We start from the raw sequence: 15,074 nt of genomic DNA on the forward strand, positions 1-15,074 counted from the left end.
TCGTTGGTTTTGATAATCAATTCATCTTTTCAGTTAAGGGTTGTAAAACTGCATGTTCTTGAGTGTTGGTATAACTGGACTCTACTGTGTCTGATTAATGATACTAAAATGTGAGTGTTTTTAATGCGCTTTGTTTATTAAATACTACAGTCTTATCTAAGAGGCGCCTGCTTCCTGTTTTTGTCCTCTCATTGTAGCAACCATAGGAGTGTGCAGCCTATTGCATTAGAGTGTGCACCCAAAGCTCAAACACACATACATGTGTGTGTGTGTCTACATATATATGACCCCCGACACATTGATCTCCCTACTGGTGCAGTGAAAGAGAAGTGTGTAAGCACTTCTTTTATGGCAGAGCCGATAAGAGGGAGATCTTTTACATTTCCCCGCCTGCACACAGAATGCTAATGCACACAAAGTGATTAGGGTGTGCCCAGGCACAACCGGCACACCCTGTGTGTACGCCTATGGTAGCAACAAAAAGTGCTGTATGTACACATTGAACACCAGTCCAGATTGCTTTAGCTTCCAGGCTGGTGTAAATGAGTCCTTAGCTAACCTACTACATAAAATGCCATAAATGTTTTCTTTCTGCTTAGACCCCTGTATTCATGCTTTATTAAAACACACACTGGTAGTTTGACTAAAAATGTAATCTAAAGCCAAGTTTTTTTCAAAATAAGGCACCATTTGGGGACACAATTACAGAGACTGCTGCTAGTCCCACATCGAGATATGAAAAGTGTGTGTAAAGGGTGCTATCTGAACAAAGGAAAAAAAATTAAATATTATAATGAATTAATAAAAGCTATATAAGTAAATCAATACATTTAATAAAATGTGCATAATCAAAAAGTGCACAATTGATCAATATATATAAAAAAGTCCATACATCTCTAGGATAAATGACTCTTCAATATATGCCTCAACACAGTGCTCCTGAAATATGTGCTTCAATACTCCAAAACAATAGTGCTTCATTTGCAGTGACTATAGAATGCACTCACCAGATTTCCCCAGCCAGCAAATGACCATAAAGCATGAAATGTGAGAAAGTGCTAGATTCATAGGTCAGTCTCCATCAGAATCCACATCTATCTCTCTCCTCCATACACGATTGAATAAGCAGGGATATGTAAAAAAAAATCTCCAGTATCATATATCCTCCACAATATTCATCTATCTCCTTCTCCCATCACAAGACTCTATGGAATTGGCTCCGCCACAAAGAGCCACAGAAGGCAGATATAGTGTAATAAAGCTTTATTTAAAAGAAAGCTGCACTTACATATGACCAGTATGATACAAATATGATACAAACGGCACAAAGGCAGCTATGACTAGCGGTGTGCGTTCCAACTACCCGATGGAAGTGGAGGGCTCCTGTCAGTTAAACTTTTATGAGATTTTATGTGATAGACCAACAAAAAGTGGCACACAGTTGTGAAGTGGAAAGAAAATGATAAACGGTTTTCACATTTCTTTACAAATAAATATCTGAAAAGTGTGCCGTGCATTTGTATTCAGTCCCCACAAGTCAATACTTTGTAGGATCACCTTTCACTGCAATTAAAGCCACAAGTCTTTTGGGGTATGTCTCTACCAGCTTTGCACATCTAGAGAATGAAAGTTTTGCCCATTCTTTGCAAAATAGCTCAAGCTCTGTCAGATTGGATGGAGAGCATCTGTGAACAGCAATTGTCAAGTCTTGCCACAGGTTCTCAATTGGATTTAGGTCTGGACTTTGACTTGGCCATTCTAACACATAAATGCTTTGATCAAATCATTCCATTGTAGCTCCATTGTAACTCTTGCGGTATGTCCACCCCAGTCTCAAGCCTTTTGTAGAGTCTAACAGGTTTTCTTCTAAGATTGTGTATAGAAATTAATCTGCGCTCACCTAAACACTCATAAAAAATACCTAAAAATAAAAAGGTGAAAAAATGACAAAAAAATTGAAAACTTATGTAAATGCAGCTATCTCCTGATAAAATTAAATACTTAAAGCGGAGTTCCACACAAAAATGGAACTTCCACTTTTCGGAACCCTCCCCCCCTCCAGTGTCACATTTGGCACCTTTCAGGGGGGAGGGGGGGGTGCAGATACCCGTCTAAGACAGGTATTTGCACCCACTTCCGGCATAGACTCCCATGGGAGTCTACGCCTCTTCCCGTCCCCACCGTGCTGTCTCCTGGGAACACACAGCTCCCAGGAGAGAGCGGGGACCACTTGGGACGCGCAGCGCGACTTGCGCATGCGCAGTAGGGAACCAGGAAGTGAAGCCGCAACGCTTCACTTCCTGATTCCCTCACCCAGGATGGCGGCGGCAGCTGGCGAGAACCGAGCGGGTTCTCGGCGTCCCCTGCCGACATCGCTGGACCCTGGGACAGGTAAGTGGCCATGTATTAAAAGTCAGCAGCTGTAGTATTTGTAGCTGCTGGCTTTTAATATTTTTTTTTTTGGCGGTGTGGGTGAACCCCCACTTTAATTTCCACATATATATAAAGAAAAAGGAGATGTGCAAACTATATGAATACAATATTAAAGGTGTAATCAAAAAAAGAAAAACTAGATATGTCACCAAAACATCAATGAGTGATCATAAGACAACTTCAATGTGAAATCTCAAAGGATTGTGAATAAATTGTGATTAATTGAATAACGTATTCACAAAAACATTATTAAGATTATTGTGTCAAAAAAATGTCCAAACTAAAACAAAGTAGCAGGTGAAAAAACAACAGAAGACTAATGATGCCACTTTTCACACTCAGTAAAACTTGATCAGATGCTTCAGATCTGGAGAGCGGACATATATGTAAACGGAGCCAGATGGCCTCTTACCGAATCTGATGGACCCTAAATTATAAGGGTCAAACTCGCCTGATATCAACCATACACTGGGGTGATTTTCAGCCAATCTGCTCCAGATGATCGCTCAGCAGCTCTCCCACATTACAGACCTCAAGTGGAGATAATAATTCAGCATACTCCGGCAGCAGCAACAATCAGCTGTGAAGTTTCAACCAGATCTGCTAATAGCGGCTCTCTTCCGAAGTGAATAACAGGATGATTTTTGCAAATGCGACACTTGTTTTTTGTCTTCACACACAGATTCCTCCAAGTGTTTTTAAATGATATGTTTGAGAAAGGAAAAAGAAGAACTTCATAGTGCAGTAAATCAAGGGGGTTTATTCCAAAAAGTTCTTACATGCACTGCACAAAAATAAAACAGCACACAGCGCTAAGCTTTCAGGCTACCAGCCTGGTGAGTAGTGACATCACGGGGATCTCTCTCTTTCTTCTAAGATTGCCCTGCATTTGGCTCCATCCATCTTCCAATCAATTCTGACCAGCTGTCAGGAACCATGAAACAGACAGACAGAAAATGCAGTAAAAAAATCACACCTTTTAATAAAATGGTAAAAATGGTACAACTGGTAAAGTTAGTCAAAACATAGCCAGGGTCCGGTAGCCAAATCAGTTAGTCGGAACAAGCCAGGAAATCAGGAAGCCAGAGATCAGCATAGTCAGAGGTAGCAGAAAGAATCAAGAACCAGAAGGGATGTCAGCCAGGCAAGTTTTCAAAAGGAACACTGCAGATTCTCTAGATATGTTCACTAAGGAAAATGTCTATGGAAAGCACAGAGGAGGATAGGAGCATGTACGTCCAAGGATGAGACCCAAAAGCGTTCCTCCGGACCGTACCCTCTCCAAAGAACCAGGTAATGTATGCACCCACGGAACCTATGGGAGTCAATGATCAATTGTATCTCATACTCCTCATGGTTCATGACATGCATAGGGTGAGGACATGGTACCGAGGTAGTGAAGCAGTTGCACACAAAAGGTTTTAATAAGGAGACATGAAAAACATTCAAAATACGCATGTTAGAAGAAAGATCTAATGCGTAAACCACTGGGTGATTATAATGGAGAATACAGAAAGGCCCAATAAATTGTGGTGCCAGTTTCAGTGAGGGAACACAGAGTCAGAGGTTACAAGATGACAGCCAGGCCCTTTCTCCAACCTGGAAGGAAGGCGCAGGTAGGTGTCGGCGGACAGCATGGAGTCTGTACCTCTCACTGGCATGATGCAACGACTCTTGGACCTGCGCCCAAGTGGAACGAAGATCACGGAGATGTTCCTCTAATGCAGGGATTCTTTGAGGAACAAATGGAGTCAGGCAACATGGATGGTTGGAAACCATAATTCCCCATAAACAGAGACAGAGACAATCGAGAAGTGGTATTGACGGCACTATTGTGAGCAAACTCCACCCAAGCTAGGAAGTCTGACTAGTTGTTAGGTCAGAAATATAGCAGTGTAGAAACTGCTCCAAGGCTTGGTTGGGTTGGCTCGTTCTGCAGCCCCATTGGACTGCAGGTGATAAGCAGAGGAGAAGGAAAGCTAAATTCCTAACTGTGCACAAAAGGCTCGCCAAAACCTGGAGACAAACTGGCTACCCCTGTCAAAGATGATAACCAAGATCTCCCGAGCAAAAATGGATGCCAGTTCTTTGGATGCGGGCAACTTCTTTGGTGGAGTACAATGTGACATTTTCGAGAACCGGTCAACCACCATAAGAATAAATGTATTGCCCTGGGAGTTGGGTAACTACACAATAAAACCCATAGGCAGGGGAGTCCAAGGCCTCTCTCCATTGGGTATGGGTTGTAGGAGGACCACTGGAAGGTGTCGTGGTGTCTTACTCTGTGCACACACAGAAAAAGCAGCTACAAAGACGGTTACATCAGCACGGAGACTAGGCCAACAGAATTTTTGAGAAATAACCCAAATGAATTGATTCATCCCTGGGTGGCCAGCTGCCTTGGGAGAATGGTAAGTCTGGAGCAAAGCAGTGCAGAGATTCTCAGGGACAAAGTAGTGGTCACCAGCTTTCTCGGGAGGAGACTGGATCTGAGCGGCACAAATTCTGTCACCCAAAGGTGAGGTGAGACTAGTGCGTACAGTAGCCAGAATGCGATCGGGAGGTATTACATGAACAGGCACCAACTCAGTCTTGGAAGCGGAGGAAAACTGTTGTGACAATGCATCAGCTCTTACATTCTTAGTACTGGGTAATAATGAGACTATGTAATTGAAGCTTGACAGAAAAAAAGCTCACCGTGCTTTTCTGGGAGATAAGCATTTAGCCTCAGACAAGAATGTGAGATTCTTATGGTCAGTTAAAATGAGGACTGTCATAGTGGTACCTTTGAGGAGATGCCTCCATTCTTTAAGAGCTAAAATGATAGCTAACAATTCTGTGTCCCCAATCTCATAATTGCATTCTGCCGGAGAAAAGTAGCCACAAGGATGCATAGTGCTCTCAGAGATAGGACTTTGAGACAGAAGGGCGCCCACTCCAGTCTCAGATGCATCAACCTCAAGAATGAAGGGTAGCATAGGAACAGGATGTACCAACACAGGAGCTGAAACAAAGGCAGGCTTGAGAGATTCAAAGGCTTTAATGGAATCCAGAGACCAATTCTGTGGGTTACCGTCCTTTCTGGTCATATCAGTCAGGGGTTTGACCAGAGAAGAGAAGTTCCGAATACATTTCCGATAATAATTGGCAAAGCCAAGAAAACGTTGTAACAGATGTAGACCTACAGGTTGAGGCCACTGTAGAACTGCACATAATTTCTCTGAGTCCATCGAAAAACCGGCAGTAGAAATGTCATCATAACCCAGAAATTTAACCTGTTCACGATGTAACTAGCACTTCTCCAACTTACAATATCTCTCAGCCTCTGTAGCATACGGGAGACATCTGTGTGGTGGCTCTCTAGGGATTTAGAATATATGAGAATATCATCGAGATAAACCACCACACATTGCTGCAACATATCTCAGAGGACATCTTTGATGAACTCCTGAAAGACTGCAGGAGCATTGCAAAGACCAAACGGCATTACGAGGTATTCATAATGTCCTGTCCTGGTGTTAAACACAGTTTTCCATTCATCGTCCTCCTTGATCCTCACAAGATTGTATGCCCCTCTCAGATCGAGCTTCATGAAAACCGTTGCTCCCTTGGTCGAATAATTCCGTAATCAACAAAATCGGTTAGGCCTTCTTAATCATGATGCGATTGAGACTCCTATAAATAGATACAAGGTCTCAGTTCACCGTTCTTCTTTTTCACAAAGAAGAAGCCAGCACCAGCAGGAGATGAGGATTTGCAGATGAACCCTAGAGAAAGTGCGTCAGCAACATAGTTCTCCATAGCTTTATCCTCTGAGACAGACAAAGGGTAAGCCATGGGGAGGCATAGCACCAGATTGAAGGTCAATTGCGTAATCATATGACCAATGTGGAGGCCAACTGCTGGCTTGACCCTTGTCAAAGACATCGCTACATTCACGGTACCCCTCTGGCAAGGAGTAAAGGGAAGAGGTGCACTCAGCCACTTTCTGAACACATGTCTTACTGAATTGTGGTGACCAGGAAAACCAACCAAAAGAGGGTCAATAATTAATTAATTGGGGAAAGGGGAATGGGGAATATTGGGACTTTAAATTAGGCCATGGCCTGGTAAGGTCATGCTCCTCCATCCCTGTCAATATGAGCAAAAAAGAGGAGAGGAGGATTTTGGGACTTTAAATGAAGCACAGGGTTAAAATAGAATAAAATGGTGGATGTTAAGAGGTTTAATATTCTGTAAAAACATGGTTACATACATTTATTACATATATACAGAAATACATACTATTCACAGTGTCGATTTCTACAATAGTGATAACTGGTAATAACATGGTTATGAATGAATACCATAGTAAATACAGAATCCACCAATGATGGTAATGGGGTACACAGTTAATACAACATAGCAACTGCATGGCCTATGACCTTTCTGATCCTATCACAAGATAAAATAATATAATATATATTGTTGGAATGTAATTTTATGGTTAAATAAGTTTTTATTGTTTTAAGCAGATAGTCAAACATAAAAGAAAAGGGAAAAACATTGCCAGTTGCCTGACATCAGGTCTCCTGGTCTACAAATATGGTTTACATAGATAACAAATACAGTGCAATCGAAAACATGTGCCAAAGTAATTAGAAATCAAACTTAACGTTAGGCTCGTAGATCTATGTCTGATTGATATGTAAATGTTATTCTCCCATAACTCTGGGCGCCCCGTTGGAAACCTGCTGCACCCAGAAGTCAGGAAAACTGAGCATATAAACAAGAACCAAAGTTTTCAGAATTATTTTAATGACAAAATTCCAGATCTCCTAAAAAGTGAAGAGTGGAAAAAATACACAGTGAAGAGAGAGAGAAAAAAAAAAGGAATTCAAATATATTGCACCCAAGGTTGGTCCGAGGAGACTGGGGAAGAGAAGTGGGAAATAACAGAATAGAGAAGAAAGAAAATGAGTATAGGAAAGGTTGTAGGGGGGTAGAAAGAGGGGGAAGGGGGAATTGAGACAGCGAGCCTCCGTCCGTGACAAGGCCCATAGCCCGAGCATATGGACCTACTGATAAGAAGGAATTCATCCTCGAGAGCCTTTGTTTAAGTTTATCTGAAGTAGAGTAATTCCTCCAAATACTCCAGACAAAGGAAAACTTTGCTTGTTTGTCTAAAGCCTTGGCTTGCATTTCCTCCATGAGCATGGTGTCATTTAACTCACCTACCCATTCCATTAGAGAGGGAGGCGTAGTGGTTTTCCAGTGCCTGGGTATTAGATATCGTCCAGCACTGATAAAGAATTTTAGGAGGTTATTTTTTTGTGACTTGACAGTGCCGGGAAGTATAGAAAGAAGGGCGATGGAGGGTGAGGGCATTAGTGGTTTATCATAAATTTCTGAGTAGATCTGGAAGATTTGTGTCCAAAATGGGAGAAGTACATCACATTCCCACCAGATATGGATGTAGGTACCTTTCATTGATTTGCATCTCCAGCATGTGTCTGAGTTAGACGGAAACATGATCCTGAGGGTAGTTGGCACCCGATACCACCTTGATAACAATTTGTAGTTTTTTTCTTGCGTGTAGCTCGAAATGGATGTCTTATGTGTGAACAGAAAAGCTTTATTCCACTCTGCCTCAGTTATCTCTTTCCCAATCTCCACTGACCATTTCATGGTGTATGTAGGTAAGGTGCCATGGGTGTGTTTTAGGATCAATTGATACGTCAATGGTAAGGTATGTCGAGGGATGTCAGAGAATGTGCACAGTTGTTCGAACCCGGTCAGGGGTCTGTGAATCTGTTTAGATTTGTGGAGCTTTTTACAGTAAGAGGTCAGATGTCCACGGGCGAGCCATGTCATTTTGGCAGTATCTTCCAATGGGGTGGATATAAAGGTCCCTAAGGGATTGTCGACAAACTGCCGTGCTGTGGGCCAGGAGTCCCTGTTGTAATTATCTATAGTGTGTGTTGAGCTGCTTTCTGGAAAATTTGGGTTATTGAACAGAGGGGTGAGGGGGCTTGGTTCAGATGACAATGAGTAGCTGTCTCTCCTGCGATACCAGATTGCGAGTGTATCTCTGGTAAGAGGGGACAGCATTAAAAGTGATTTGTAAGTCCGCTCATAGCCCCAAAGAAGTGCTCGGAGATCATGTGGAGATAGATCTTGTTCCACAGACGTGGAGGCTTTGATCATTGGACGGGGAAACCACTCGAGGATGCGGGAGACCACTGCCGATGTATGATACAGCTCAAAATCGGGCATGCCTAACCCGCCTTTTTTTATAGGAGAGTGTAGAAGTTTATGTTTCAGCCTCGGGTGGCTACCCCTCCACACAAATCGAATAGCTATTGATCGTAAGGAGCGAAAAAACGCAGAAGGGATGGCAATGGGGAGAGCCTGAAATAGGTAAAGCAACTTGGGGAGTATGTCCATTTTTAAAGTATTCATGTGACCTACCCAGGACAATGGTAGGTCATTCCGAACCTCCGTGAGGTGTCAAAGTTTTTTGAGTAGAGGGCCAAAGTTCAGGGGATAGATATCTGAAGAGAGTTTTGGTATGGCCGTGCCTAAGTATGATATAGAGTTTGCTCGCCATTGAAACAAGAAGTTGGATTGGAGGGAGGAGAGTGTAGAATGCGACAAAGAAAGGTTTAGGGCTTCCGTTTTAGAGATGTTTAGTTTATAATTACTAAAACGATCAAATCTATCTATCTCTGCAAGTATGGAGGGTATACTAATATGAGGTTGGGTTACATAAAGAAGCAGATCATCTGCGTATAAGGAGAGCTTACATTGGGAGGAGGGAGTCTGTTTGCCCTGTATGTTAGGATTCGATCTGATGACTTGGGCCAGGTGTTCTATTACCAGGGCGAACAGGAGGGGGGAAAGGGGGCAGCCCTGTCTGGTGCCATTAGTGATCGTGAGTTTTTCGGATTGAGTGCCATTCACTAGAATTGTGGCAGAGGGTGTAGAGTAGAGGGACATAATGCGTGCCAGCATTTTCGGGCCTAAACCTAATTGGGAGAGAGTGGCTTCAAGAAAAGACCAGCTGGCCCTATCAAAGGCCTTCTCTGCATCACAGGAAAGAAGGCAAGTCGGAATCTTATGGCGTTGAGCGTATGTAATTAAATGTATGGTCTTGGTGGTTTTGTCCCCACTTGGTCCCTATGTATGGTTTTCGGTAGCAAAGGAGATAAACGGTTTGCGAGGATCTTTGCATATAGCTTTAGATCAATATTCAGGAGGGATATCGGTCTATAATTGGGGCAGAGAGAGGGGTCTTTACCAGATTTACAGATGATGACTATTTGGGCTTGGAGTATAGAGGAAGAGAGGGCAATATTCTCGTTAATGGCATTAAAAGCCCTCGCTAGCAAAGGTGAGAGTTGAGGTGCGAAGAAAAGCCATCCGGGCCAGGGCTCTTGCCATTTTTAAGAGTCTTTATGATGGTTAGGAATTCCGTTTCAGATAGGGAGGACTCAAGGTCCTCCACATCTGAAGTTGAGAAGGATGGAAGTGCCGTCTCCTGGATGTATGAGAACAAGTCTTGTGAGGTAGGTATAGGGGATGGAAACTGGGGGGCGAGGTTGTATAGGATAGAGTAATATTGGCGGAATTCTTCAGCTATCCCTGAGTTATGCATTATTTTACCTGCAATGGGAGAATTTATAAACGGGATCGAACGCCTGGCTTGTCGGGGTTGAAGTGTGTTCACTAGATGTCTGCCACATTTATTGGCTTGTGAATAGTGGACAAATCGCCCTTTGTTCGCGAGCTATCAGAGACCTCTCCGCAAAAATTAACAAGAGGTCCCGTCTAGCATTGGTAAGTTCTAGGAGAATCGCACTGTCTGGGTTTTTTTATGCGACTCTTCCAAATTGGCTATGGTGGTGAGAAGGCGTGTTGTGTCCGCAGTGCGGGCATGTTTTAACCGGGAGCCATGTTGAATAAGTTTGCCCCTAAGCACGCATTTAAGGGCTTCCCATTTCGTAAGCGGGTTAGTTGGGTCTTGGGCGTGATCTGACACAAAGTGTTTAATAGTCTGCACAATATCTTGTGAGCATACTGAATCTAGTAAGAGATTATCGTTTAGTCTCCAAGAAGAGAATTGTGTATGTGCGAGGATATTCCCCAAGCTCATGTGTATGGGGGCATGATCTGACCAAAGGATAAGGCCAATAGAAGCGGAGGGTGAGAAATCTATTAGGGATTGGGAGATGAAAAGGTAGTCCAGTCTGCTGTAAGAGGTATGTGCGGGGGAAAAATAGGTGTAGTCCTTAGTGCTGGGATGAAGCATCCTCCACACATCCACAAGGGATAAGTCAGCTGGGAGTGTTCTCATTTTGGTCAGGGAAGATGGAGAGATTGAGGACTTACCAGTCGAGGAATCAAGACGAGGTATCAAGGCAGCATTGAGATCTCCTCCCAGGATCATGTTAGTTGTGCAGAATCGTTTCAGTCGGGAAACCACTGAGGAGAGGAATTGTTGTTGATCCTGATTTGGAGAGTATACGTTAATAATAGTATAAATGACATTCATGTATGATAATTTAACGAAAATATATCTACCTAGAGGGTCAATATAAGTATCAAGAACGGTCGGGGTAAATGATGCGTGGAATGCTATAGAAACCCCTTTAGATTTTACTGAGGGGTTAGTACTGTGAAACCAAACGGGGTAATTTTTATGGAGAAATTGTGGATTTTGTCTGTTCTAAAGTGGGTTTCTTGCAAGAGAAGAATTTGGGTCCGTAATTTGTGAAAGTGATATAATATTTGCCGTTTCTTCTCTGGAAGGCCCCTACAATTTAATGAGGAGACTTTTAAGGAGGTTTGTGCAGCCATAAAAAAGCGGATTTAAATGGTGGATAAAAATAAACAGAGAGGGGGCTTGCTGTCTTAAAGGAACGGGTGGAGGAGAAGAAGAGGGGAGAGGACAGACATCTAGTGGTGGAATGAGAGAAAGATAGTAAGAAAAGTGATGAGAGAAGGAACACAGAAGTAGCGATAGGAAATTGAGGCCTAAACAGCCTCACTAATTGCGTTGTGAACAACATATCAGCTAAGACTGCTATGGGCACTGAAGACCCTAAGTGGGGGGTTCGCGGTCAATGCACAGAGGAGCCCGCACACGCCGGGCGACAATAGAGAAAAAAGGTTTTATATAACTATGAACATAACAGCTTAGGGCTCCGAATTGCTGGACGAGTGATAAATAACTATATGTAATACTCGGGGGGAAGAAATCCTCCAAAGATACACTAGAACTCGAACAGCGTACAGAGCTTCTTACCCAGTATCGAAACATAAACAGTTCTGGTCTAAAAGGGGGGAGGGGAGGGTTGGGATGAGACAAGTGGAGGGAACAATGGTCAATCTCAGGAATGTTTCCTATACCACAGAAAGTCATACATCTAAATGACATATTTTAAAACTATAACATGAAACCTGTAATGAAGAAAAAAAATAAGAAAGAAAATGGATCAGTAGTATAGTGTCCAGACGAAGTTCTAGACAGGGAAGTCTTCATCAGCCAAGGGCCTGTAAAGAAAATTATCCCCTTCCTGCCGACCGTACGCAGATATGCGTACTCGGCTTTCCGGGGTTATACCGGGATGATGCCTGCAGCTGCAGGCATCATCCCGGTACCGTTGTTTCGAGCGGGCGATGGGCTATCCGGATATAACAACTGATGCGGCTAAAAGCCGCTCGGCTGTTATACCGGAGGAGCGGGAGGGGACATTCCCCCCTCCCGCCGCCTCCCGCCGCTCTTACCGGGCCTCCCGTGCAATCGGGAGGCCCGGTGTCCAATCGGGTGCCTCCGGCGGCTGTGGGCAGGCTGGAACGAAGCTGTGGGTGGCTTCGTTCCAGCCTTCTCAATGTAAACGCGGAAGCGACGTCATGACGTCACTTCCCGTTTACTCGGCTGCCAATGGCGCCGAATTTTTAAAAAATACACAGTATTCAGAATCGCCGTTTTCAGCGATCTGAATATTTTGAAGTGTAAAGGAGGGATGGGGGGGTCTTTTAGACCCCCGATCTCTCCATAAAGAGTACCTGTCACCATCTATTACTGTCACAAGGGATGTTTACATTCCTTGTGACAGCAATAAAGTAAAAAAAAAAAACATTTTTTTTAAACACAATTTATAAGTATAAACATAAATAAAATAAATAAAAAATAAATAAAAAAATGTTTTTAAAGCGCCCCCGTCCCCGCGAGCTCGCGCAGCGAAGAAAATGCATACGGAAGTCGCGCACGCACATGTAAACGGTGTTCAAATCACACATGTGAGGTATCGCCACGATCATCAGAGTGAGAGCAATAATTCTAGTCCTAGACCTCCTCTGTAACTCTAACCTGGTAACCGTAAAAAAAATTTAAAGCGTCACCTATGGAAATTCATAGCTACCATAGTTTGTCGCCATTCCACGAGTGTGTGCAATTATAAAGCGTGACATGTTTGGTATCTATTTACTCAGCGTAACATCATCTTTCACATTATACAAAAAAATTGGAGTAACTTTACTGTTTGGATTTTTTAAAATTCATGGAAGTGTACCTTTTCCAAAAATTTGCGTTTAAAACACCGCTGCACAAATACCGTGTGATATAAAATATTGCAACAATCTCCATTTTTTTCTCTAGATTCTCTGCTAAAAAAATATATATAATATTTGGGGGTTCTAAGTAATTTTCTAGCAAAAAATATGGATTTTAACTTGTAAACACCAAATTTCAAAACTAGGCTTAGTCATGAAAGGGTTAAGATCAAGTATCAAAAATAAAGGGTCATCCCTCCATCGCTGTGGAGAAGTCTAGTTTGGATCATTTGTTCTTCTTCGTTTGCTTCTGCCAACCTGGTGCGGCTTTGAAACTAGGAGTGGCTGCATTAAGTGGCCAGTCAGGAATGGAGATCTGTGGCAGCTCAAAAGTCCCGAGGAACTTGGGGAGATCCCCTAGTGTGCGGAATGTCACGGATTTCCCCTCATGGGATGCAAACAAGTTAAAGGGAAAGCCCCAGCGGTATTTAATTTGTTTCGCTTGGAGGGCACCTGTAAGGGGTTTTAGAGCATGTCTCATGTCCAGGGTCATTTTAGAGATGTCCGGAAGCAAAGAGATCGGGGTGCCATTGAAGAGTATAGCATTTTGTGAACGTCCGGCTTGCATAATGGCATCTTTAATCGCATAGAACAAAAAAAAGAGAGAGTTGCCCTGGGACTTTAAATGAGGTGGTCACAATCAGCCACCGAGTAACAAGAGTAAAGGCAGTATAAATGTTTATTAAAATTAATGTACATACATGGATAATATAGCATATTAGCTCAGCCAATGGATTTGCACATAATAAAGAAAATAATTAAAGTTGATACAAACGTTATAAAATGCAGTATATACAAATGCACGCATCAGGAAACCCGACGCACGTTTCACGAGATCATTGCTCGCTCATCAGGGGTAGATGCGGATGAGATATATCTAAATAAACAAAAAGATGTGTCACAGTGGTAATGTAAGAACAATGGCAGAATGGGCCAGAGCAAAACGGCCCAATACTTACCATTGAACGAAACCAGAGTTTCCCTCACTGAACCCCCAAATGGACAGCAGCAGTCAGAGTATGGCACGGGAGCTGAGGGGGAGAAGATGGACACAGGAATCCCCACGGGGGAGACATGGCATGAGTGAAGGTGAATGGTCCTATTGTCTCAGTATGTAGCTTGATAGATATCAGCTGTAAACATAGATGTATATGTCTCAATGATTTGCCAAAATTTGGTAAAATGAACATTAAGTTATATAATATAATAATATTTTTGTATGAGAGCAAGTATGCTCTAGCATAAGTATATGTGTCAAGCTTTACTAAAAAAGCAGAGTAGATAGAAGTTGTACAGTTATTTGTATAGAACATAAATGGACTAACCTGATCCAATAATGGAGCAGACATAGAGACCATGGGTAAAAAAGTAAATCCTAAAAAATAGTGTTTGTCTGGGAAAGAAAAAAGGAAAGGGTTGTGTGAAAAGCAGTGTTATAAAAGAGACAAAAAAGTGCAGGGAATGCAGATGAAGCATCAGGTGAGTGCTGGGGGTTGGGGAGAGTGTATTTACCTTGATATGGAAGCAGCTGAACAGCAATGAAAATCTCTGTGGTGTGCATGGTATTGGTGAACGAAGAAAGTGAACTCAGCCATGTCTCACCCCTGACTTATATCCCCAAAGGGGGCCTGTCTGTCCCGCCCCCAACGCCATGCAAGGATGGATTGGTGTATGGACGCGCAGGGTGTCAGCTACCAATGGGAGTATGCATGCGCAGTAGACTCCCGTCCATCCAAGATGACAAACTGCACTGCCACTGGGTGGCAGCGCAAATGCGGGAGCCCCCCAATGGGTGTAGGAGCATGGCGCCGATATGCTGGTGGCCCCCCCAAAATCCGTGGGACAGGGGGGGGGACAGCAGGAGACAAGAATCTCCCTTAGCATATCGCAGCTCCCATGCCAAACAAAAAACGCCAACTGCCAGAGGAGACAGCAAAGGAAACAAAGGCCACAGAACACCACCACTGTAGGAGGCAAAGTCAGAGGCTAAAGCATGTATATGAAATATATTTGTAAAAACAGTGGCTGGTGGTGACAGCAGGCCA

General features: G+C 43.1%; 1 long non-coding RNA gene across 1 annotated transcript in view; it reads left to right on the forward strand.

Annotated features, from left to right (window-relative positions):
- Positions 1–15,074, forward strand: part of LOC141139198 (uncharacterized) — a 1,175,459-nt gene that overhangs the window by 417,407 nt on the left and 742,978 nt on the right. The window lies entirely within an intron of this gene.

Source organism: Aquarana catesbeiana, linkage group LG04 (assembly GCF_042186555.1).
Source record: "Aquarana catesbeiana isolate 2022-GZ linkage group LG04, ASM4218655v1, whole genome shotgun sequence".
Classification (NCBI taxonomy): domain Eukaryota; kingdom Metazoa; phylum Chordata; class Amphibia; order Anura; family Ranidae; genus Aquarana; species Aquarana catesbeiana.